We start from the raw sequence: 26,179 nt of genomic DNA on the forward strand, positions 1-26,179 counted from the left end.
GCAGCCTACAGAAGCACATAAATAGAGTAAGTTGGGATAGGGTCACTGGACTTTAAGATGTTCTTGTAACTGAAGATAAGGATTATGAAAACATTCCTGACTAAAAGGCTAAAGAGATATGTAAATGCAATACCTGGGATTAGATTGGGTCCTGTCATGGTTTGTGTATGCATATGAGTGTGTGTGTCTATGCACATGTGTGTGTGTGCATGCATGTATGCATGTGAGTGCATGCATGTAAGTGTGGGCATGTGTGTGTGTGCATGCATAAGGTACAAAGAACATCATTGAATCAACTTAAAAATTGTATAGAAAAAAGATTACATTATTGTGTTATCACTTGATCACTTGACATCCTGTTACTCATTGATTTGCTTGAGCGGGTGCCAGTAACGTCTCCATTCATCCCTGTCGCATGCTAGTGTAGCCCAATGGCGTCTGCTCACTCAAGGAACACAAAGAGCCTCAAACCGATCATTCAGGGTCTTGACAAAGAAGTCTGACCATCTTGTAGGTGGGCGGCCATGTGATCTTTTGACATCTCGTGGAATCCAGTCAATAATGACTCTAGTTCAGTGATTATCTCCAAATCGCATTACATGTCCAGCCATCTGATTTTCAACACCTTGGCAAATGAGACAGCGTCCCTGATTCTTGATTGTTAATGGAGGTCGGAACTCCGGATTCTTTCTCACTTGAGTGAAGCATGATACTCCAAGCATAGTTCTTTTGATTCCTCTATAGGAGACCTGAATAGCGTTCTCATCCTGTTTTCGTAGGGCCCAGGTCTCTGAGGCATATGTTAATTCAGGTAGAACAGTGGAATCGAAGAGATGTGCCTGGAGCCAGAGGTTCTTCGTCCTCTTAGCTATTTCTTCAATGCTCTTGAAGGCATTCCAAGCCGCTCTCTTCCTCCTGCACAACTCAGGTGCCAGGTCATTTGTTATCTTGACTTCTCGACCTAGATACACATAACTGTTGCATTTGGAGATGTTCATTCTGTTGAGAGAGAATGGAAAGTCAGGAACGAGACCGTTTCTCATAAACATTGTCTTCTTGAGATTCAGCTGTAGTCCGACCTTTCCACACTCAGGGTTGAAGTCGGCCAGCATTTGTGCAGCTTGGCTAATGTTTGGTGTTATTAGAATGATGTCATCAGCGAAGCGGAGGTGGTGTAGTTGTCGACCGTCTATCTTCACTCCCATTCCTTCCCATTCCAGTTGTTGAATGACATTCTCGAGGATGGCACTGAAGAGTTTTGGTGAAATGGTATCACCCTGCTAAACCCCTCTCTTGACATGGATGCTCACTTCCATGTAGAATGGTGAGATCCTGGTAGTGAGTCTGTAATAGAGCTCATGGAGGATCCTGATGAGTTTGAAAGTCCTGTTTGGCCAGGGCTTCGATGACTGCTTCAGTTTCAACAGAATCAAAGGCTTTCTTTAAATCCACGAACATTAGACAGAGCGGCATCTTGAACTCCTGAGAAACCTCAATGAGCTTGGTTATCGTGTGGATATGGTTGATCGTGCTGAATCCTTTTCAGAACCTGGCTTGCTTGCATGTTTTGTCCTTCATCTAGTGTTCTGCCAATCCTATTCAGGATAACTCGAGTGAACAGCTTGTAGACGACAGACAACAGGCAAATCGGTTGATAGTTGCCAATGTCGTGGATGTCTCCCTTCTTGTACTGTAGTGCAGTCCTGCAGGTTTTCCACTGGGATGGAACCTTGCATTCAGATAGATAGTGTGTGAAGAGCCGAGCCAGTGTATTGATGAGTACTGATGGCAGGTTCTTCAGGTGTTCGGGTCTGACCTTGTCTGGACTGGGTGCTATTTGCTTCTTTACTGATGAAATGGTATGTCGGATTTTGGAAGGGAGAACGTTGGGAATGACATCCATCCTGCGGAATTTGGTATGTGGGCAGGTGGACATGGCTATCGAAGAGATCCTAGTAGAAGTCATGGATAATCTTCTCCATTGCCCTTCTGGAAGATGTGATAGATCCATCAGGACGTCAAAGGGCAGTCATCTTGGTCTTGTTGGCAAAGGACAGGTGGGAACTGCAAATGCTTTTCCCGGCTTCTACTGCATCTGCCAGCACTGCTGCTCTTCTCTCTTTGAGGTCTTCCTTTATTGCTTCTCTGCACTGCTTTGTGAGCTTGATGTTCGCTTGTGGTTGCCTGAAGCTTGTACCAAGCCATGTTGGCGAATGAGCTCAAGAGTTTTTGAAGACAGGCGTATTTTTGTGGCTATCTCTCGGTGTTCCTCACACAATCATGGAGACGCTGAACCAGTTGATCATATAATCTTCGTCAATGTTATAAATGATGGCAGCTTCCCATGTTGCTGCAATAGTGTCAAAGAGCTCTCAGTTGGTGGTCGTTCTGGAAGTTATCTTCTTGAACTTTGCAGCCCTTTCTTCCTGCTTGGTGAAATAGAATTTTGCACGAAGGAGACATTGGTCCAATCCCATTTGGAATTTTGGGACAACAGCGACATCGGTCAGGCAAAACCATCGATCGGATATGATGTGGACGATTTCATTGTGGAACTTGAAACTCTACCGGGACACTCCCATGTCTAACATTTAGATTCAGCTTTCGGAACTGTGAGTTCCCATGGATGGTCTTGGTCGCCATGATGAACTCGGATAATCTCTCACCTTGTTTGTTCCATTCTAGGCCATGGGTACCAATGTGGAGTTCTTCGGCTGATCTTCTTGGTCCTATCTTGGCATTAAAATCACCGACAATGATCTTGTAGAAGGTGTGGTCTTCTTTATAGAACTTCTCCAGCTCCATGTAGAACTTCTCAATTTTTTCTTCATCATAATTGGATGTTGGTGTGTAGACAACAAAGATAGAAACTGCTGGCTGTGAGCCACATCTATTCAAGTGTAATCATCCAATTCGGGTTGTTAGGCATTCAAATGAATCAATGCTCAAGGCAAAGTTCATGTTGACAAGGACACCAACACCACCGATGCCTCTTTTGTCGCATGTTCTGAGGAACAGTTCTTCTCCAGTGTTGAAAATGGCATGATTTGGTTTGGTTGATGCCTTCTCGTCTCAGTCAGACCAGTGGTGTCGTATTTGGTCTTTCACACTCGCACCGTCAGGTCCTCAATGGATGCATCTGATGCCAGCATATGTGCGTTGAAAATACAATCGATTTTTGTCCTTCTTTGTTTTGGCAGCCTAGTTCAGCCTTGAGATTTTATTAGCCTCTCCTTCCTCATCCTTCTTAACACTGCCATATTGGTGGCTCTTTCAGAGTCAGAGGAATGAGACCCATTATATTTACTCATTTTGACATATTGAATATGCCATAGATAACTTGCCAGGCTCTGCCATGCAGGCGGGATACTCTTGGTAGCTTGCCAGTCTCTCTGAGAGGGATAGAGGCTTTTAGGGCGGCCTCTAATTGCCCTTGCAGGTGTTCCCATGGTTCAAACCATATTTGAACCCCATCAAATATGGTGTGGTAATCTTGGAAGATGGGTATTAAGTGTCTCGTGATGTGTTCGGAAAGCAGCCTGGAGCGTGGCGGTGGCTGGGTAGTGGAGGTAGTGTTACTGTGTTAATGAAATATAATTGATTACTATGGTTATATAATAGAAAATCCTATTATGTATGTATTTAAGGGTGTACATACTGAAGTATTTAGGAATAAAATACCATTATTATTTAATTTATCCTCCAATAGTGCAGAAGAAAACTACATATATAACCATTTATATATTTAAAAGTACATATATTTAAAATATATTCATGTATTTGTAAAATTAGATCCCGATCCCGATCACGATCATCCTGTTGTTCGTCGATTGTCTCGAGCAGGCACCAGTAACGTCTCCTTCTACCTAGCCCTGAGATTTAAAAAGAGCCATTTCAATGCTCTTTCAGAATTAGGAGGATGAGACCCATCATTGTTACTGGTATTTGGCATATTGAGTATGACACGGGAAGTTTGCAGACTCTGCCGTGCGGACAGGATACTTTTGGTAGCCTGCCAGGTTCTCCAAAGGAAAGATAATAAGATGTCACGTGGCCGCATTTGCTTCCGGGAGCTGGGTTTTATAGTCTCTGCGTCTTGGCCGTTGATGGAACCAACCTGGCACTGTTGGCAGCTGGTGGGTGTGATGCCTACCTACTGGAAGATGGGGGGTCTGTGTGGAGAAGGCCCAGTCCCAACCCGAGTAGGCTTGGAGACCTCAGCCCCGGGACCTGCATGCCTGGGTTCCTCAGTTCTTTCATGCATGAGGCTCGTCCGGACGTGTGGAGACTCTCCACACGTCCGTAAAGTTATATAAGTGAAACAAATGGTATATAAAATGTCAACCATTTGACACGTGGTCAAAGGGTAATGGGTATCATTTTTACCAATTTTAGTTTTGCAGTTTTTCTGTTTGCTTGAAATTATTTCCAAAAAAGAATGTTAAGAGGAAAAAATGGAAGGATGGTGGTTCCAGGTGGCAACTTGCCCATTCACCCCATTTCTGTTGTGGACCATTTTCGATCTGTGGTTCTGCCTGCCTTCCTTGTCTCACTGAAAGCATTGCATTTGACTTGTGGCAAGTGGTTGGCTAAGAACTGGGTGAGGTGGGATTGTGTTGTCCAGGGATTGACAACTCCATTATGACCTCTCTGTGCTCAGGGATCCTTCCTGATGGTGCTCAGGAGAGCATCTGATGCTGGGTATTGAGACAGGGTTACCTGTGTGTAAGATTGGTGCCTCACCCGCTGTGCTGTCTCTCTATCCCTTTCAGAGCCTCTCTAAGGGGACAGAGGCAGTATAGAGCTCTGGGTTCACTTTCACCCCTTTAGGACCTCTGTTTGTACCTCTATGATAATTTGTTGGAAGCAATCAAGCTCAAGTTAATTTTTCTCAACACACTGAAGAGTCGTTCGGGGCCTGATGGACCCAACTAAGATAGGTGTGACAAGAGCTTTAGTGGTTTAGGTACAAGGAATACTCAGCTATACTTTCCCTTTCACTATAGTTTCTTGCAAGTGACACAATTTTTTTTCCTGAGTCTGGCATGCTAGACACCTTTGAATTCTCACAAATTCTTGCAATATCCATCAGATCTGCAAAATTGGAGGCCAGGTGATAAAGATGTGGAAGATGAGGTCCCATTATGACTCAGAACTTACTGGGTTGACTTCCGGGACTTCATGGGCTGCACCCCATGCTTGCATCTGGCTGAATGTGCCCTCACAGTAAGGGGACTGATCTTTGTAGTCAGCTGGGGGAAATGAAGCAAGTAAGGGCGAAGGCTCCAGCTCGTCCTTCTCACCTGTGAGTCAAGAAGAAACAGACCCCTTCCTCCTAGCAAAACTCAATAAGTGGAATTTGAGATTGTGAAATCCCTTAGCCAGAGAGTGTTTTCATGAACCAAACTTCCAGATACATTTTTCATCACTAAATCCTGGCAATACTTGATGATTCACTCTAACCATTCTTGGACAGCTTTGAATTAGGGAGCCTTGAAGACCGAGTGACTTGCACTCACAGCAGATCAGAGGTCAGGGAGCAGAGAATTCCAGTGTTTAGCACAGTCTAGAGCAGCCTGAATGGAACTCCCCTCTGTAAATTTTGTACTTCGGCAAGTAACAACTTCTTTTTTTTTAATCTATAAAGGAGGGATGGTAACAGTGCCTACCTTGTGCTGTGCTGACAGAGCTCAGGTATATTTAGGGTACATCTAGGACAGTGCTGGGCACTGAGGTGGTGATATTAGGTCACTTACCTTTACCTTGATGAAACGAAGACAGAGTTGCTGATACTTTCTGGGTCTATCAGGAAGGTTTCCATGGGTGTGTGTTGAATACCATGACAGGAATATCACCAGGCTGAGAGCAAAAGCAACATGAAATCCATTGCATCTCAATTTTAAATAAGTTTAAAAAGTAAGAAAAAGTGGATTTTAGAATCTGTGAAACACAAAATATTATTTTATTGGTTTAACTTTATTAAATAATGGACAATATACCTAAAATTCACCTCTTTTTTTCCTTTTTGGGTCACACTGGCAATGCTCAGGGGTTACTCCTGGCTCTGCACTCAGGAAACACTCCTGATGGTGCTAGGGGGACCATATGGGATGCTGGGAATTGAACTCGGGTTGGCCGTGTGCAAGGCAAATGCCCTACCTGCTGTGCTATTGCTTCAGTCCCTTGCCTACATAGATTTGCCTGTTCTGGACATTACATACACTAAGTGACATATCTTTCCTTTTTCACTTAGCATAATTTTTTGTGGATTATCCATATTGTAGTGTGCACTCTTAAAAAAATAGCCAAATGTAATTCTATCTTGTGTTGATCCATTCAACATTTGATGATGGCCCTTCAGGTGTTTAATTTTTGACTATTGTGAATAGTATTTCTATGACTTTGTGTATAGATTTTTTAGCAGACCTGTAATCTATGTTCTCTTGGTTCTTTAGACCCAGGAGTGATCATATTATAGCTATGTTTAAGTGTATGTTGAACTGCTAGGCTGTTTTCCAATCTGGCTGCACTGTTTTGTATTCTCACCAGTTTTTAAACTTCCTAGCTTTTCCACATCATCAGCAGCACTTGTTATCTTTCTTTGGTTTGTTTAGTGGCTATACCCAGCAGTGCTCAGGGCTTATTTCTTGACTCTCCACTCAGAGATCATTCCTGGCGGTGCTCAGGGGACCATATGGAGTGTTGAAGATCAAACCCAGGTTGACCAAATGCAAGGCAAATGCTCTTCCTGCTTTTCTGTCTCTCTGGTCTTTGTTAATATCTTTTTGATTGCAGCTATCCTAGTGAGTGAGTTGTTGTTCCATTATGGCTTGGTGTTGTTTGCATTTCCCGGGTCACTAATGATACTGAGCAGCTTTTCACATAATTATTAGCCGGTTTTATATTTTATCTAAAAAAAAAACCTCTTAAAAATCTTTGACATATTGGTTTTATGTGTTTTTGTTCTTTTAGGTTGAGTTCAGGAGCTAAAAATACTTTTTAGATTGACTATCAGAAGCTTTGCAATAATCTCTTCCATTAGGTGAAGTTTCTTTTTCATTTGTAAATTGTGTTCTTATTTGGAAGGGATTCCCAATACAGCTCAGTTGCCTGGATATGCTCCTGGGGCTAGTTGTATTGGCTGTGCAGGCCTGCTGGGACTCATCCTGAGAAGGATGCGATGCTCCTCAGGCTAGTGGTTCTGGGGCCACCAAGTTGGTGGTTGAGAAGGATCTTGTGGTACTGGGGATGAACAGAGTTCCTTGAGCATGCAAGGTATACACTCCAATCTTTTGAGTTATATATATCAGGCCCATCTGGTTTTATATTCTGAAGGAAGAAAGTTTAATTTAGGTTAATTCAAGTCCAGAGGCTGGAGAGGTAGTATAAGAGATAGAGGCACTTGCCTTGCACACAACAGATCCTGGATGGATGCCTGGAACCACACGTGATCCGATCCCTCCAGTACCACCAGGTGTCAGCCCTGAGCACAAAGACAGGCATAACTTCTCAGCATGGCTGGGTGTGGCCCCTAATTCCCAAGCTTCCACCCTTTTACCCTCTACAGCCAATAAATAGTCTAATTAAGCTTTTTACTTTGATTGCTTTGGCTCTACACTTTGTAGGTCAGAGATCATTCCCAAATCCTGGGTCATGATGATTTAAAACATCGTTTTTTTCTAAGAGGCCGTTAGTTTCAGCTCTTACATTTTTGTGTTTGATCCTTTTGAGTTAGCATGTTTGTTGAGAGAGATGCAGATCCAAACTCATTCTCTCGCATGTAGATATCCAGTTTTCCCAGCATCAGTCAGGGATGTAGCTCAGCAGGAAAGTATACATCTTACACGTATGTGGCTCAGGTTTAATCTCCAGCACCAACACCCTCTCTCCTCATACCACCCCCCAGCACAAATAGTAATAACAAAAAAGTTTCCTAGTATCTTTGGTTGAAAAGATGATTCTAGGGGCTGGAGCGATAGCCTAGCGGGCGGGGCATTTGCCTTGCACGTGGTCGACCTGGGTTCGATTTCCAGCATCCCATATGGTCCCCCAAGCACAGCCAGGAGTGCATGAACTAGGAGTAACCCCTGAGCATCGCCGGGTGTTACCCAAAAAGAAGAAAAAAAAAGATGATTCTATTTTTTGGGCTTTTCTCAAAACATTTTTCAATTTGCCTTTTTTCTGCACTCTCACTTCTATTATTCTATAAAACTTTTCACATGCCAGTATGAGAGTCTGTATTATTACAGTTTTACTGTAAATTTTGAAATCTGGAAGCATGAATCCTCCATCTTTTTTTTTCTTTTAAGATGGTTTTGAATGACCTGAATTTCTTGCATTTCCATGTACCTTTTGGGAACAGATGGTCGACTTCTTTTAAAAATGCAGCTGAAATTTTGATGAGGACTGCATTGAATTTGGGGGAAATTAGGGAATATTGCCATCTTAATATCAAGTGTTTCTATAGGTAGAACCTTAGTATAACTTTGGTGTAGGCTAACCAGAACTCTAATTGCTTTTATCTAACCAGGAAACTGGGTCAGATTCCATAGCTGACCAAACAAACTGAATTTGTTGCCAAATAATTTTTTTTCCATTTTGAGCAGAGAAAATAAGACCTTTTTCAAGATAAGAGAAAAATGAGACATGTATAATTTGGTGAAGACTACCAAGAAGAAAATAGGAAAAATGTTTTGCTTTGCATTGTACACGTTTCATAGATATGTCCCCAACATAATAAACCTTAATTTATAATATTTTAAAATATGTGTCTTACAGAATAGAAAATCTATAGAGTGGCATTTTTGAACTTTGGAGTCTCTTAAAAGGCTTGGTGTTTCAGGCCCCGTAGTGGTACTGTGCCCACAAGGACTCCTCCTGGCAGAGTTCAGGAAGCCATGCAGTGGCAGGATTGAATCTGGGATCCTGCCATGCCAGGCAATCGCTTCAGTCCTTGGAACTATCTCTTTTGCAAAAGTCTTTTAAATAAAACATCATTTAGATTAATGTACAGAAAGTGAACTCAACCCTTTCCCCACAAACTGATATTTTCACTAAATCACTGTATCACTGTCACCCCATTAATCTTCAATTTACTCCAGCGAGCGCCAGTAACGTCTCTATTCCTCCCAGCCTTGAGATTTTAGCAGCCTCTTCTTGTCTTTTCCCAACGGTTGGAGGCTCTTTTAGGGTTAGGAGAATGAGACCTATTGTTACTGTATTTGGCATATTGAATACACCACGGGGAGCTTTCCAGCCTCTTCCAGGGTGGGAGGGATACTCGGTAGCTTTCTGGGATCTCGAGAGGGATAAATGGGTAGGAAGTGTCTTATAATGTGTTTCTGGTCCGGAAAGTGGCCTGGAGCATGGCGGTGATTGGGCAGTGGAGGTCGACTGCTGGAGCTAGGTCCCTTGGGATGGGGAGGGCTCTCACCCTCCGAGTCTGGCGGGTGAGTCCATTAAATTAATGTACAAATCAACTGCTTCTTGATTTCAGAAAGTGAACTCAATCCATTCCCTCACAAACTGATATTTTCACTAAAAGGCTCAAATAAACCTTGGCTCAAATAAATTACTGTACTAATTGCTTCTGTGTCTTGTTATATTGACAAATGTCATTTCTGATTTCCTGCAATTTCAGGTAAGTTGAGATTGCAGTGTAACAATGACGTTGCCATAGAGGTTGAAGGAAACCATGCAAAGTAATCATGACAGAGTGGAATGAGAGTGGATTGTTATGTCGGTATGACCCCTGGAATAGGTCAAGTTCCCTTGGCAATGTCAAGAGTTTGTCCTGTTAGTGGTTATGATGTTGCAATTTGTTTTCTCACTGAGAATTGATGGCTTCAGCTATGGTAACTAGTCATAATATTTAATGTAGCTGCCTTCAGCCACTTGAAGACATCAAAATTTTTTGTTTAAAACATTTTTATTAAGGCTTCTCCAAGAAAACCCAGTATCTTAAAATTCTTTTTTTAAATTGATATGTCATAGTTTAGAATAATATTAAGGTTGTTACTTTGTACTTGTAGAGCACTACACCAACATACCCACCTTTAAACGTACATATATATTCTGGGAAATTGTGTGTTACTTTCTTGTGTAGTTTCTCTAATTCTTCTTTACAAATGTTTGTGGCATTTTCACACTAGAAAGAAATATTTATGTGTTAGTATCTATCCACGTATTTATCTATTTACATCTTATCGTATTGTACAAAGCCTCTCTTCCTCCTTCGTTCCATTCATTCTTTAATTTACTTATGTCATAATTTTTTTTATATTATATAGCACCAGAAACCGTTCCAAACATTGGGAACAAGCAATAAGCAGAGTTTAGCACTCTTTTAGAGTCTAATTTATATTGAGAAAAGAAAATAAATAGGATTGCTATAGATATGTTGTGTTCTAAGGCAACCGAGTAAAGAAAGTGATAGATTCTGGGGTACAACTACTTTATTAATTTTGGCACGGGAGGTTTGGGCCACACTTGGTTCTTCTCAGAGTTTAGTCCTGGCTCTGTGCTCAGGCATCACTCCTGATGGTGCTCAGGACCATATGTGGGGTTGGTGCCTGCAGTATACAAGGCAAGTGCCTTAACCTCTTCACTCTCTCTGACATTGGAACTACATTAAATAAGGGGTTAAGGGAAAGCTTCTCTGAGGAGCTGGAAAATGAGCTGGGATCTGAATAGTGAAAGGGAACCAATCTTGTGGAAAATGGGAGCAGAGGAAATGGCAAAATATTTGAAGCAGCTTAAAATAATCAATCCGATTAAAAAAATACAAAACACTCCCGACATTGCACCATGCTGTCTTCACCAGGGCCCCCTCAGAGGAGGGCAAGTTGAGTTTTCATCCCTGCCCCAAACAGAACCCTGGCAGCAGAAAACCTCCAGAACCTAGCCGCAGCCATACTCAAGGCCACTTTCCACATGCTCGGATGAGCCTCACGCATGAAGGAACTGGCAGAGGAACCCGGTATACGAGACTCGTGGCTGAGATCCCTAAGCCTGCTCAGATTGGGACTGGGCCTCCTCCACCCAGATTCCCAGTTTTCCAGTAGCTTGGCAGTCACACCCACAAACAGCCCCCCGGCACCATGTAATCTCATCAATGGCCAAGATCCAGAGACTGTAAAACAAAGCTCTCGGAAGAGAGGGACACAGTTTTTCCTGTAGTGTGTGGCCACATTTGAGACCATGCAACCTCTTATACTCTAGCTCACTGATGTACCTAAAGCAGCACACATGTGTTTGGTTTTAACATACTTGCTCGTATTCTCATATATGGGCCTAAAGGGGCCCAGAATGAAATCAACAACCTTTACACACATCCCTCTTATTGTGGTCAGAAAATGCTGGCTGGCTTGGTGGGTGTTTGAATATTATCTGTAATGAACTATTGTGAACTACTTTATGAAAATAAAATGTATAAAAATTGCAAAAAATACAAAACAGTTGGAAGTAAGAGAAACAGGTGGAAGTAAGAGAAAATAGATATTAGGGTTCAGGGGAAATTGGAAGGGCAGTCAATGTGTAAGCCACAGAGCTCACAAATGTTCAAGTTGAGCTGCAAATTTGGTTCCAGTCTTCCTGGGAGTCAAGGTATGAAGGGAAGTCTGATAATTTACATGGCTTCATAAGGAAAAGGGATGCCAAGATCTCCACATTTTTTCTTTTTGGAGTTGGGGACTGAAACACTGATCTTCATATTATCACTGAACCCAAATTCAAATGCTGACTTCTGGAGGGTCAATTACTGAAGAGAAGGTTGCTGTGGAAATTAAAAAAAAATCCTAATGGTTGTATTAATGTAGCAGACATCTCCACATCATGAATCTTTATGATCTAGTGCCTAGAACATGCTAATATGATCCCTTATGCGCATAAGGCACTTTGCAGGTATGATTAAATTGATTTTGAGATTGAGAGATTATCCTGAATTTTCTGGGTGTCCTCATCTAGTCACATGGGTTTTTAAAAGCCAAGAATCTTTCCTAGCTAGAATCAGATAGCAATATGACCCCTGCAGAGCAACAGGGTCAGAGATATGCAAGGTTTTAACATTCCTAAGGAATCTAGACATATGGAAACTGGAAATGGTGGGAAACAGTCTCCACTCCAGAAAGAAGCAATTATGTAGGTATTTATTGAGTCCAGTGAGTCCCATGTCAGACTTCTCACCTGAAAAATAATAGCATTATATTGTTTAACTCACAGTATGTGATAATTTATGACAATATCCATACAAGACCAATTTAATTAGATTCATTGTGGTTGTAATAACAAATTGCACCACTTAACCTAGCCTTAGTGAAGAAGGTACTATTGGGTATCCATGATGGAGTCTTTTTTTGTGGGGGGCACATCCTGCAATGTTCAGGGGTTACTTCTGGCTCTGCACTGGGGATTTGATCCTGCAATGTTGAGGGTACCATATGGGGTGGGGGGATGGAACCCTGATCAGCTGTGTGCGAGGCAAGTACCCTACCAACTGTCCGTCACCCTAACTGGAATCTTAAAAGTTAAATTTGTCCAGCCTGAGATCTTTGTAAAGTAAAATCCTCAAAGTCTCAGACAAGGACAATGAAAATAAAGCACCCTGTGAAACTCAGTTTACAGATTACTGCTTACTGCTCCAAGTGATCTTGCAAAGTTAACAAATTCCTGACATCATACGAAACTAAGTGCTTTTTTCTTAATGATAGTGTTTATTAGTTTTACATAAATTAATCTGTAATTTAGTCCTCTGTACATATAAATCTGCTTCCTCCTTTCTAAGGGGCCAAAGAATTTCCTCTGCTTTCCAGAGCCCTTCATGTCTATGCAAAGCAACTTTTATTTTCTCACTGTCTTCATGCTACTCTTCAATATCTACCCCTTTGATCATGGCAATCTCCTATCTGTTCCACCAGGCACTTTTTTATAAAGATTTGGAAATCTTATATGGAACTCAACACTGTAAGGATGCAACTATTTCAGGAAGTGCTATGATCAGGGTAGAAATCTATCAAATCTTTTAAAGTTTCTCCTTTTTTCCTTTGCGGATCATTTACATTATCCTGATTTTCATTTTTCCTGAAGTCTGGTTTTCTGTATTCATTCATGCCACCTGGTGGGAAAGCATGCCAGTGGACTGCTTCTGGTTTTCTCTGTTAGTGTTTTATGTTTCTACATTAGCTTCCTCAAGTAAAACTAAAATCTCTCCATCCTAGCTCCAAATCCTGGTAGAGAGATATGATTGAGTCACATACCTTTATTGGAGCACTTAGCTATGGTCTAGTTATCTTGTATTAAGGAACTGGGGCTAGATTCCAGAAAAAACCTGGCAATACTATTTATTTAAGTGCAACCTAAAATTCATCTAAATCCCAATAAATCATTTGAGAGTTGAAACTTGCATTAAAAAGAGGTTTAAAAAAGTATCAGGACACATAGCATGTAATATGAACAATATTTTAAGCCATGTTTTAGTTATTAAATATGTATTGGATCATAATGTAAAACAATCTTTCTGGTGGATTATGGTTCAAAAGTTTGAACAACCCTGTTCTCGGAAATCTGGTATGATTCAGCTACAGGAAGTCATAAATGCCATTTAAAATATAATTCCTTTACATCATATGTCCAGTGAGGGATTTATATCCAAAATAATCAAAGAACTCATAAAACTCAATAATAAAAAACCAAATAACCCAATTAAAAAGTGGGCAGAGGTCCTGAATAGTCAATTCTCCAAAGAAGACATACAGATGGCCCATAGCAAATTAAAAGATGTTTATCATGTCTTATAATTAGGGAAATGAAAATCAAAACAATGATAAAGTATCATCTCATAATAATTACAATGGCTACTATCCTAAAGACAGATAGCAAGAACTGTTGTAGATGTGAAGAGAAAGGAGCCCTTATATACTATTGGTTGTTTAAAGCCAATATGATTAGCACTTTTGACCTCTCTCCAAGGGGGATCAGTCATGGAGAATGAGACAAACAAATAGATAAGGAGACAAACAAACAGGAACTACCCAAGCTTTAGAGTCACCTGTGCAATAATCATGAGCTCACAGGCTGGCCAATACAGTATTGGTCAGTATCAATACACTGTCATTCCCTTCCCCTGGCTCCCAACTTGTGTGCCATTGATTAAGTTGAAAAAACATTAAGAACAATATTTCAATAGGTGTGTGAAGAGCAGAGGTTTGAGTACTTCACATAACCAAACAGTGGATACCCTTTAAATAGAATAAATTCGTGATAGTTTTCTATTCTATTTTTGCCTTTGTCGTCCTATACGTCTGAAAGAACATAAATGTGTGTGTGTGTATATATATATATGTATATATACATATACATTGCTTTTTGGGTCACACCGAGTTATGTTCAGGGGTTTCTCCTGACTCTTCACTCAGGAATCACCTGGCAGTGCTGGGGGACCATATGGGATGCCAGGGATCGAACGTGGGTCTGTTGCATGCAAGGCAAATGCCCTACCCACTGCACTATCGCTCCAGCCCAGAACATAAATTTTTATTCTTTCTCATAGACAGTTTTTCTTGTTCTGTAATCTATTCTTTCCTGAACACATTTTTGCTTGCCTAAATTGTATTCTAATAGATCTCAACTACTTTGCTCAGGGGACTATCCCAACCTTGAGGTTATTGTCAGGGGTATGATCTTCTAAAGTTGTTAAGAATGTAAGTTGGTTTACTCGTTTATGGAAAACAGTACGTATATTCTTAAAGATTAAGAATAAAACTTTCACGTCTTCCACTTTGGGGACACAGCACTCAAAATACAAAAATAATACATGGGCTAGAGATAGTACAGCATGTGGAGCACTTGCTTCTCATCTCGTTGACCTGGGTGGGAACAGTGGCACTTCATATGATCCTCTGATCCCCACCAGGAGTGATTCCTGAACATTAAGTTAGGAATAAGCCTTGAATACTATGAGGTGTGGCCAAAATACCCAAACCAAGCCAAACCCCTCCCCCCAATAATATATATATATATAAATATATATATGTGCTTTCATGCTTATTGCAGCATTATTTACAATAGATAAAAACTTGAAATAACAAAAGTGCCCAACAGCTGTCGAAAGAATAGTAAGAAAGATGTGGTCCTTACAGATAATGTACTATGGTTCAGCTCTATAACAAAAAGATGAAAGCCTGTCCTATCCAATCATGTGAATGAACCTAGAGGGTATCTTGCTTAGTGAAATAAGCCAAGAAAGATAAAGTTTATGGTTTTATTTATATGTGATATGTGATATATAGAAATTCCAATGGTACTAGAGGAAAACAAATGAACTAAACAGAACCAAAATCAACTTTTGGACAATAAAACAGTGGTTAAGGGTTGCAGTGATAGTACAGCAGGTAAGGCATTTTGCCTTGCACATGGCCGACCCAGGTTTGATCCCTGGCATTCCGTATGGTCCCAACAAGAACTGCCAGCAGTGATTCTTGAGTGCAGAGCCAGGAGTAATCCCTGAGCATTTCTGGGTGTGGTCCCCCAAAAACCAAAAATAAAATGAAAGTGTGTATTAGAGGAGAGGAGGGAAGGGACTGATAAATTGGGACAACAATGTGGTGAAGCATAGAAATAAAATACACTGGTAAACAATGAGTTCATATACATCTAGATTTTCAATGGTGTACTAAGTGAAACAATGAAATGCATGTAAAGTTATAATACAGTTACTTCAATGGAATAAATTAGCAATATTGCTAGAAAAAATGCAATTTATCAAGAGCTTTTTTTTTTTCTTTTTGCTTTTTTTTTTTCTTTTTGGGTCACACTCGGCGATGCTCAGGGGGACCATATGGGATGCTGGGGATCGAACCTGTGTCAGTCATGTTGGTTGCGTGCAAGGCAAACGCCCTACCCACTGTGCTATCGCTCCAGCCCCTGCTTTTTGCTTTTTAATGCTCAGGGGTTACTCCTCGTTCTGTGCTCAGAAATTACTCCTGGTGGTGCTTGGGGAACCATATGGGACACTGGGGATCAAACCTGGGTCGGCCGTGTGCAAGGCAAATGCCCTTTCTGCTATACTAACTCTCAGACCCCAAGAGCTTTTATTTTTTTAAATAGTATTTTAATATAAGTAGATAATCTGAGGGTAATGCATAACTTGATATAAGTGCATTTGTAAGGGTCAAGTAAGACACAACAGTTTATCTTTGGTTTCATTATGGGTTTTGGGCCAAACCCAATGGTGTTTGGGGGGATACTTTTAGAGGTGCTTGGGGGATCAAACTGAAGTCAGTTGCTTGCAGGCAAGTGTTTTAACCCCTGTAATGTCTCTTCCATCCAAACAAACTGGGAAAATATTTTACAATCTGCCTTAACTGAAGATTAAACAGGTGAGGGGCAGGAGAAAGAGCTCACACATGCCTACATGTAGGAGGCCCTGGGTCCATGGCCTCACCTGAGCTCCCTAGGGGATAGCACTGGTGCTCCCCACGCCCAGTGCTGAGCTGTTGGGTCCCATGAATCCCCTTTCCCAACACTTCTGGGCGTTTCCCCTTAGTAAAAGCAAAGAAAAACACAAGCTAGTGGTTCCCAACATAGCTTTGTATTAAACTCACTCAAAAATCTTTTAAAACTGGTTTTGTGGAATTTGTTTAATCAAAATTTCTGGAAGCATAATCTGTGTATCTATATTTAAACTGAAAACAGAGAGCTCCCCAGATGTCTCTATACAGTCAGGATCAGAACTCACTGACCCGGAGATTACAGAGAAAAGGGCTCATGTGTGAGCCCTTAAAAATAATTCCTAACTGCAGTTTCTCAGCCAGGTTTTTCATAAGCATTAAGAAGAGGGCAGTTTAGTTATTTCTTGGTAAGGATTTGGAATGTTAGCCTTTGTACCTCCTCATTAAAGGCGGAACCATATACTTCACAGTTCAATGAAGCAGATGGCAGAGTTTATCTCCTTTTATTTCATTTTTTGATATTGTGACATCAGTGCTTGGATTCAGGCGGGGTGGGAGGGGGGCAGAAAGAAAATTCTTGTAGGTTATTCCAAACCTTTGTGAAAATGAAATGTTTTATACTTCCTTAGAGCAAAGTCTGGCTGAGACTCCAAAGTTCTACAGTACAGAATATGGTGGGGTTATGTGTACTTGGAAAATTTGCAAAACTGAAGATACAGATGCCTGCTGTGGCCATATTGAGGTAGACTGACCAGTTGCCAAACCGTATGTTCGTCTTGAAGTAATAAGCTGAATGGGCCTCTGTGTCACGTTGTCAACTCTTAATCAAATATATTTTATACTTTCGAGGACATTTGCTTGATATAATAACTACACAAATAGTAGGGGTGTTGAATTTCTTCCCCATAGCTGCTGGAAAGCGTGATCCAGTCCACCCAAGTCATGTCATGTTCAGATCAAAGAAATACCCGGGGGTGGGGGTAGGAGATGGGGGATGGGAGTAGGAGATGGGGGGTGGAACAGAGTTGGAAGTGATGGGTGGGTAGAGACCCTAGTTCCCTCCTAGGTGCCCAGAGCACATCATGGAGGCCCTGTGCTCTTCCCGAGGACGAGACGCTTCTATTCAGAGGGTTCCACAGAAGTGGCCGAAATAGATTTTAATTTATTTCTTTGGTTTTGAGGCCACATCAGGCAGGGCTCAGGACTTATAGCTCTGCACTCAGGGATTATTACTCCGGGCAAGGGTATGGGGCATCAGGTAGGGGTCGGCCACGTGCAAGGCAAGTGCTAGTAGTCCCCGCTGTACTACCCGCTCTGTCCCCCAAATCTATTTCTGGGGATGTTGTGTTAGAAGGCTTGCCCATCCAGGAGGACAAACACCCTCGGGGGCCTCCGGGCAGCACGCGGCCTGCTCGGTCCTCCCTGCCTGCTCCGCGGTGCCAGCGCACGACTGGCTCTCCGTCTGAACGCGCGGGGGGCCACCAGGCGCCGTGCCAGGCGGGTCAGCACGCTCTAACTGTCCCGGAGCACGTCCCTTGAGCTCCAGCAAAGACAGTCTTCGCGGGGGGCCCCCTCTCCGCCGCCACCCGCCCCGACCCCGGGGGGAGCAAGGCCGTCGCAGGGGTCGTGGCGCTTTGTGCTGGAGCGGCCACCGTCCAGCGCACCTCGCCGCTGTGGCTTCACCTGCCCCCCAAAGTTTCCCCAGGGGCGGAATCCAGAGGTCCGCGACGGCGACGGCCAACGCCCAGGCTGCGCGCCTTGAGGGGGGGGGGGCGTGGGGAGCGCGGGAGGGGGGCGCCCGGGCCCTGGGCGGCGGCGGCTGCGGCGGCGGGCCCCGTCGTTGCTATGGCAACGTGCGGCCAAACCGGCCTCCGGGCCTTCCGCCGCCTCGTGAGCTGGCGGCCCCCAGCCGCCGCCGAGGGACGGCCGGGCCCGTCTCTTCCTAGAGCCTCCTGGGGCCGAGACGTTGGGACCCCCCGCCTCTTCCCCCTGGTCTGCTGCCCCGGGTGGTCGCGGGCTGCTGGGCCTCGCCTACACTGGCTCACCTCCACCCCCGTTTGGGACGAGGACCTTTCTGAACATTGACAGCGAGTTTATTACATAGGGTAAGTGGGGTTTGGGAGACGTTCACACGCCCTTCAACGACCTTCGCTGGCGTTTCTGTGTCTGCCCCCTCCCCACCCCACGTTTCCTTCTTAGCCCCCCTGCAGTGCGGCACAGAGTCGCCCTTGGTTCCAGCCCCTGGTGGTGCCCCACCTTGGGCACTTGGCGTTTGGGTCTGGGCCCGGAGGGTTAGAACAGCCCTTTCCTGGCCCTGCTGTCCCGGCCCTTCAGCTGGAAATGCAAAGAAATCCTGGTTTCTCTCGAGGATGCGGGTAGGAAGGAACTGGCCCGTGAAAGTGTTTTGCAGACGGTTCCTGTGAAGCACTTGGGACTTAGGTATGCGGGCTGGTTGCCTGCTGTGCCTGGTTTGTTTCCTGTTGTCGCACAGCCCCACACCCCTAGTTTCCCAGGTCTGTCTTCTGTTCTTTTTTTTTTTGTCCCCCAAACGGTGCCAGTGTCCAACCTGAACATGATGTGGGTCCCGGAGCGGGTAGGGCGTTTGCCTTGCATGCGGCCAACCCGGGTTCCATCCCGGCACCCAATATGGTCTCCCATATGGCACTTCTGAGAGTAATTCTTGAGTGCAGAGCCAGGAATATCCCATGAGCATGACGGGTGTGACCCCAACTCTCCAACTCTATCCCCTCCCCCCCAAAAAAGAAAATGTGTGTGGTCAATGCATTGAAAGAGGGTTCTCAATGTAAGGAAATGCCAACACAATTTGAACCTAAACTTTCTCTCCTTGTTTTAAACACTTCCCCGGGCCCATGGTTTTAAATTACACTCGATTTGCAGAGGGCTGGAGCTATAGCACAGCGGGTAGGGCATTTGCCTTGCAAGCCGACCTGAGTTTGATTCCTCTGCCCCTCTCAGAGAGCCGGGTAAGCTACTGAGAGTATCTCGCCCGCATGGCAGAGCCTGGCAAGCCACCCTGATGTATTCGATATGCCAAACACAGTAACAAGTCCCACATTGGAGATGTTACTGGTGCCGGCTTGAGCAAATCTAAGAACAACGGGAGGACAGTGACAAATCCCTTATGGTTCTGTAAATCAATGTTAGTTACTGCCACACAACAACAACGACAACTACAGCAACAGAAGGAGCCCATGTAATTCTCTCCTGCTCCTATCTTAAGGAGTTGCACTGCCATCCATTGGTTTGCAAGCCGGAAATCCCAGACTTCTCCTTGATAGCAGCCACTCCCACTCTTTTCACACACAAGTCATCCTCCAAGTCTCTTGCTTTTATCTTCAAACTAATCTCAAATCCGTCCACTTATTTTGTCCCTTACACCACAACCCTAACCAAGTGACCATTTCTTGCTTTAGCTCCGTTGTAGTGTTCTTCCTGATCTGCAGATTCATTCCCCTTATCTTTTTAACGTACCCATCCTTTCTTTGCACTATGATGGCAGTACTATTTTGATGATTAAATTTCATCCTGATTTCTAGGGCTAGAGATGATAGTACAGAGATTAAGGTGCTTGTCTGGCTCATGATTGGCCCAGGTTTGATCCTGGGCACTGCAAATGGTCCCTTGAGCACCTCCAGGTATGACCCCCTCCATCAAAACTAGTGAAAATAAGATTCAGAATGATATTTATTGCTCATTGGATCAAGATTCATAAAGATACAAGTCTAAGGAACACGATCTAGATAAGGCTTTAGAGTCTATAAATTGAATGGTGACAGAATTTGTTATGCAGACCAAGATACTTGGGAGAGTAATCTAGTACTTTGAAGTACCCCAGAACATAAGCCTTACCCTGATCTCATTCATTAGGCAAACAGGGCAAATGGTTAAGAACCCTAGAGGTCTCCAAGGCCCTACCTTTTCTCCAGCCTTATCTTTGCACTGGGCTCCCTCGTTTTCCAGTTACATTGGTTCCATTTCAGTCTTTTGTCGCCATTTGCTTCCTACCACAATATATGGACATGTTTTTCTTTCTGCTAGGTCTGTCATACTTACTTCCCTTTACTCTAATTCAATGGTCTTCAACCATGAATTGATAGATAGGTGCTGGTCTGCAGGAGTGGGAAGGTTCAAAACCACTGTCTTGTGCTTTGAACATCACTGCTGGTCTGATCCACTGGTGTCAGATGGTTGAAGAGCGCAGCTCTTGTGAACTCATCAACACAGCAGATCAAGTGTTTCCTCAGAAAACTGCCTCTGACCACTGTGTCTAGAACAAATCCCCTTAAGGTTGAGGCACTACTGACATAAGTTATCTCCTCTTACTGACACTAGTCACACTTGTAATTTTTATTTTTTGGAGTATCTACTACATGTTGCTCAGTTAATAAATACTTGAATGTTTGAGTTACATTCCTTTCATTAAATAGTATCTGAAAATAATCACGTGGTGGTTAAGAATATGGACAATAGAGTCAGACAGTTGTTCACATTTGAATTTTAGCTCTACTACGATTCCTTTTCTGAAACTTGTAGGTTTAGTTATATTTTAAAAACAAAAATGTTTTAGATTATAGAAAGATAACATGACATAGTTACTAATTACTATGAAAGGGGTCTAGGGCAACCACCTTATCAGATACAATCATTTTTCTTTTTCTTTTTAATGAATCACCGTGAGATAGTTACAGACTTACAAACTTTCATGATTACGTTTCAGCCATACAATGATTGAATACCCATCCCTCCACCAGTGCCCTTTCTCCACCAGCAATGTTTCCAGTATCCCTCCTGCCACCCCCCCAGCCCCATACAGTCATTTTTCTGTAGCAGGATCATTTCATATCAATTCAGTTTTGTCATCAAATGGCTTGTTGCAAATTTATGGAACACTTGAATTTTAGAACTTCAGATAAATTCCTCTGTCCCAGTGTAAAGAAAATAGAAATAATAGTGGCACACAAGTTCCATTCCTTTTGTTGCAAATGAGTCAATGAATTAATACATGTTCTCTCCTTAGAACAGTGAATGTTCTTAGTCCTTGTTATGGGAGTCACCTCTTTTATCATTTTTATTAGATCCATAGTAATCCATTACTGTGGAGAAACTATAATGTATTTGCAATTTACTCATTATTGGGTATTTGTATTTCAGGTACAAAAACTATAGTGATGGTTGTCTAGATTTTTTTTATTACTAAAGATCATTTTCTAAAAATGAGATTATAGTCAAAAGGCAGGATCATTGTGAATGCTTTTGAAACGTATTGCAATTTTATAGCATATTGCCATCAGTTCTGAAAATTATGTCAGCATTATTATTTTAAACAAATCTGTGCTAACTCATAGAGAAAAACAAAACCTTCTTAATTTACTTTCATCTTTCATTAGTGTTTAAGGGTTAAAAAAAATCATATTGTTAGCCATTAGATATTCCTTTTTTCTGATTTGTACCCATAAACTTTGAGGGGCTTTATTTTGGATTCCTGTTTCTTTTTATTTTTTATTTTTTTTAATTTTATCAGTTGTTGACTTGTATTTCAGCCTTGCCCAGCTCTTGCAAGACCAGTATGCTGGGCTTTGGTAGGATTTAGTTGGATAAAGTAACATTAGAGGCTGAGGTGAGTTGTTACTTGCCTGTATGCAGTGGAGCAATGGGAGGACAGTTTTGAAGAAAATTGTATTTGGGTAAAATCTGAAATGAAAGTTGTATTTGGGGAGAAATCTGAAATGAAGACCAGGATGACTATTCAGCCTAACAGGGCTTGGAAGAAGAGGGCATTCAGGTAGGAAGCGAAGAACTAAGAGCTGCATGGTAGATTGGAAAGCTGGGAGATAAATTGCAACCTGTCTCTGTCTCTGTCTCTGTCTCTCTCTCTCAGGAAGTCTTGTGACTTCTCGAAAGACAGAAGTGCTCAGGGCACCCCGTCTAGGCCAGACACTGATTTGTGTGCAAATAGAGAAGAGGGATTAACCATTGCTTGGTGGGGTTTTCCCCACAGTTGCCTTTTCATTTAGTTTATGATAGATATTTCACTGTCACTGTCCTCCCGTTGTTCATCGATTTGCTGAGCAGGCCCAGTAACGTCTCCATTGGAGACTTTGTTGTTACTATGTTTGGCATATCGAATACATCACGGGGAGCTTGCCAGGCTTTGCCATGCGGGCGAGATACTCCCGGTAGCTTGCCGGGCTCTCCGAGAGGGGCGGAGGAATCGAACTCGGGTCGGCCATGTTGGCTGCGTGCAAGGCAAACGCCCTACCGCTGTGCTATTGCTCTAGCCCTGATAGATATTTACTTATAAAAATTAAAATAATTTTATGTTGTCTACATACGAGTTCTACCTCCTTTTTGAATCATTGTTTTTATGCGTAGAAAGTTCTTTCTGGGTAAAGACTTAATATATAACTGGGTTTTCTTTTTAAAAAACTGGTATTTTGAGATGTACAAGTCAAGAATTAATTAAACTAAGTAAAAGAGAGTTGAGTAGAATGAGTTCCATTAAAAAAAAAAACCCTAGGATATGATGCTGTAAAAGTGCTATTTGTGTCATCTTCATGTCTCCCTGCAGGTAGTGTAATAGTTTATGTCACCCGAAGGGTCTGCCACACACTGAGGATTTGTAGAGTCTTATCCTTAGAGACATTATCCGGAAGAATGAGAAGATACGATCTCTGAAGAGATTTTTCTACGTCTTTTATTTAACTGATGATCCTGTATAGTATTTGAAGCACCTATAGTTGCTGTATATGGAGAAAAAATTTCCTTGTTTTAAAAAGAGACTTAAAAAAAAGGAAAATAAGGGGCTAGAGAGATTGTACAGCAGGTGGGGCATTTGTCTTGCACAAGGCTGACCAGATTCTAGCCCCTGTGCCACATATGGTTCACTTGCCCCACGAGGAGTGTTGCCTGAGCTTACTTAGAGCCAGGAGTAAGCTCTAAGCCCCTCCAGGTGTGGCTCCAAATCAGAAACAAAAAACAAAACAAAAAAGAAAAAGGAAAATGTAAAGTTAATTGCTCACCTTTTTGGCATTGTTAAACTAGTTACTTTTAGATGTGCTTGCAAAAAGCATCTCCCTTTTAGTTAAACTCTAGTAAGGATCAGTAAGAAGAATTATTTTATTTAGGTCTGTCTCATGGTTCCAGAATGTGGAATGAACATTTATTTATTGTTAAGCTATATTAATATATCTTGTTTTGGTGTAGTAACTAAAATAAATCATAGGATGCTTTATTGTTTTATTTCAACAGGTTTGTAAGGTGATGGGTGGTAACTTTATAATTAATCAGAATATCCTTTCTACTTATAACAGTAATTACTTTTATTAATAACCATTGTCTGGTGAGTTTGAATATCATTGAGGATGTGGTATTAGGAATAAAATGAAGAAAAACACCTGTAATTATGAAGATAGTTGACTTAGAAATATTTTTATAATTTTTAATATTAATTGCTTAGTATAAATCAATTAATTTAATAAATATTTATTAACCTTACCAAGTTTCAGATATAGTTCTAGAATACTGTGTTGTAGCACAGCAGTAGGGCGTTTGCCTTGCACGCAGCCAACATGGCCGACCCGAGTTCGATTCCTCCGCCCCTCTCGGAGAGCCCGGCAAGCTCCCGAGAGTATTCGATATGCCAGACACAGTAACAACAAAGTCTCCAATGGAGACGTTACTGGGCCCGCTCGAGCAAATTGATGGACAACGGGAGGACAGTGACAGTGACTGTACTGCAGTGTCCTCCCGTTGTTCATCGAGTTGCTCGAGCAGGCCCAGTAACGTCTCCATTGTGAGACTTGTTTTACTTTTACATTGAGTAAAAGTATGTTTGCTTTTGATTCAGTATTCTTAGCATGAGCTGTATATTTTTGGAAAGCTGGTGATTTGGACTCACACATATTCATCAGGGAATAAGAGAAGCCTTACAGAAAATGTTCACTCAGTCTCTGAGGTTGAGATGCTGGTAATTGAAAGTTCTCTCTGTTATTTTGTAGTTATCAAGGTGGAATGATCATCTGCAGTGACAGAGCCGGCTGGGAGAGAATCCATTTACCATTTACCAAAGGCAGCGAGCACATCTAAGACTCAGGTTCTTATACTTAAATTCTTTCAAGGCTATTTGTTAGCAAATCTAGCAAAGGCTCCTGTGTCTGCTGTAGGAGCTCGGCTTCTAACTACATGAGATTCTGGGAAAAAAGCAAAAATTTATCCTTGGAAGTTTTTCATGGAAATCAAGTTATTTTTTCTTCTCACTTTATGACAATAAAATTCAGAACTTTTCATATTTGTTATCATGAAGGTAAACATCATGTCCAGCAGTGATTTTCTTCTATTTTTTTATTGAATCACTGTGAAATTGTTACAAAGCTTTCATGTTTGAGTTTCAGTCATACAATGATCGAACACCCATCCCTCCACCAGTGCACATTTTCCACCACCAGTGTCCCCAGTATACCCCCCACCCCCACCCTCAGCCCAACCCTCTCCCTGCCTCTATGGCAGACAGTTTTCTCCATAGTCTCTCTCTACTTTGGGGCCATTATGGTTTGCAATACAGATACCGAGAGGCTATCACGTTTGGTCCTTTATCTACTTTCAGCACACATCCCGTCCCGAACCATCCCTCCAACCATCATTGACTTAGTGGTCCCTTCTCTGTTCCAGCTGCCTTCTCCCCTAACTCATGAGGCAGGCTACCAACCATGGAGCAATATTCCTGTTCCTGTCTCTATTGTCTTTGGGAGTCAGTCTCATATTATGTTATTTTATATTCCACAAATGAGTGCAGTCCTTTTATATCTGCCCTTCTCCTTCTGACTCTTTTAACGTAGCATGATACTCCATGTCCTTCCACTTATAAGCAGTTCTCATGACTACATCTTTTATAACAGCTGCATAGTTTTCCATTGTGTAGATGTACCAAAGTTTCTTTAACCAGTCATCAGTTCTAGGGCACTTGGATTGTTTCCAGATTCTGGCTATTGTGAATAGTGCTGCAATGAACATATAGGTGCAGATGTCATTTCTCCTGTGCTTTTCTGCACCCTCAGGATATATTCCCAAAAGTGGTATTGCGGCATCATATGGAAGCTCAATTTCTATTTTTTAAGAAATGCCCATATTGTTTTCCAAAAAGGCTGGACCAGTCAGCATTCCCACCAACAATGAAAAAGAGTCCTTTTCTCCCCACAGTCGTGGCGCACTTGTCCAGCAGTGATTTTCATCTGAGTTTTATTGCTTCTTTCCCAGATCTCTCTGATTGTATGTACATATGTTATAATATAGGCACATGGCTCCTCTTTAAACTTGTACCTCACTTTTTAAATTGAGATATGATTAAATGTTTTAATGTCTGTAGATGTCATAAAATCACCTTTTATTTTTTAATTTTTAAATTTTTTTTCTATTTTCAGGCCTGTCTTTTTTCATTTCATTTCATTTTATTTTCATTACGTTGTTCACAATAATTTATTATATTTAATATTCAGACACCCATCCCACCACCACTGCATCTTCCCATCACCATATTTCAAATGTTTTCACCGCAACCTCCAAATCCTGGCCCCAAAGCAGGACCTAAATAATTTATTTTATATTGCTTGTTATGAATAATCCACTAAAAATGATCCAAAAAAGTTTCCGTAGAGGAAAGTGTGTGAAGATTGTTATATTACACCCTGGAGCCATTCAAGCCATTCTATAGGAGATTA

General features: G+C 42.1%; 1 protein-coding gene across 1 annotated transcript in view; it reads left to right on the forward strand.

The window, feature by feature from the left end:
* Positions 1 to 24,491: 24,491 nt before the first annotated feature.
* Positions 24,492 to 26,179, forward strand: part of STK33 (serine/threonine kinase 33) — a 203,352-nt gene continuing 201,664 nt past the window's right edge. The window contains exon 1 of the mRNA XM_056116336.1: positions 24,492 to 24,558. The gene's annotated coding sequence lies outside the window, so the exon portion shown is untranslated. The remainder of the gene's footprint in view (positions 24,559 to 26,179) is intronic.

This window comes from Sorex fumeus, unplaced genomic scaffold (genome assembly GCF_029834395.1).
Source record: "Sorex fumeus unplaced genomic scaffold, SorFum_2.1 ptg000030l, whole genome shotgun sequence".
Taxonomy (NCBI): domain Eukaryota; kingdom Metazoa; phylum Chordata; class Mammalia; order Eulipotyphla; family Soricidae; genus Sorex; species Sorex fumeus.